This window comes from Grammomys surdaster, unplaced genomic scaffold (genome assembly GCF_004785775.1).
Source record: "Grammomys surdaster isolate TR1022 unplaced genomic scaffold, NIH_TR_1.0 130, whole genome shotgun sequence".
Lineage (NCBI taxonomy): Eukaryota > Metazoa > Chordata > Mammalia > Rodentia > Muridae > Grammomys > Grammomys surdaster.
The window spans coordinates 21,667,484-21,668,391 of NW_021604588.1; positions in this window are offsets into that span (position 1 = coordinate 21,667,484).

Consider the following 908-nt stretch of genomic DNA (forward strand, 5'->3'; position numbering starts at 1 on the left):
TCTCTCTCTCTCTCTCTCTCTCTCTCTCTCTCTCTCTCAGTATTTTATTTGAAATGTTGTATGGGGACGGGGCTGGAGAATTAGCTCAGTGGTTAAAAGCACTTGCCATTGTTGCAAAGGACCCAGGATCAATTTCCAGCACCCACGTGGAGGCTCAGCAACTCTTTGAGGACCAGCACTTGTGGTACACAGATACACATGAAGGCAAAACTCTTATGCACATAAAATAATACAAAGTCTAGAATGTTTAGAAATAAATACATAAATAAACGGCAGACATTGTATTGGGTGGAGGGGTACACGCGTGCCACAGTGCACATGTGTCCACTCCAACTGTTTACCTTGTTAGGGTATGTCTCTCTTGTTTCTGCTGTGCTGTGGACTACAGGATCACTGGCCTTTGGAATTCTAGATGATTCTCCCACTTCTACCTTCCACATTTCTGTAAAAATGCTGCGATTACAAACATGCACCACCGATCAGGATTCTGATGCATGTTCCAGGACTCACATTGTCAGGCTCCTGTGGCAGACATTTTTACCTGCCAATCCAGGTTCCCAGCCCCTCCAGGTCTCTACGGCAAAGTCTCCTCAGCTTAGGCCCATAAGTCAGTACAGTGACAGCGTGAACTTAACGCAGACACAAATGGATCTAGACAGGATGAGAGGTAAACTATAGACAACAATTTTGTGACATCCTCATGGCCCAAGTGGTGTTAGCCAAAGGTGTGCCAAGCTGCTGTGTGAGAGAGTGTTGCATGAGCATCGTGGGAGACCCACAGAAGTGTGTGTCCACCACAGATAGGACACTGACAGACCAAAGAAAGATCTCTCTGTGAGTCCAGCATACTGAACCCATTTGGTTCACTAACAACTGGTTAACTGAACAATTTGGTTTGTTGATTTGCT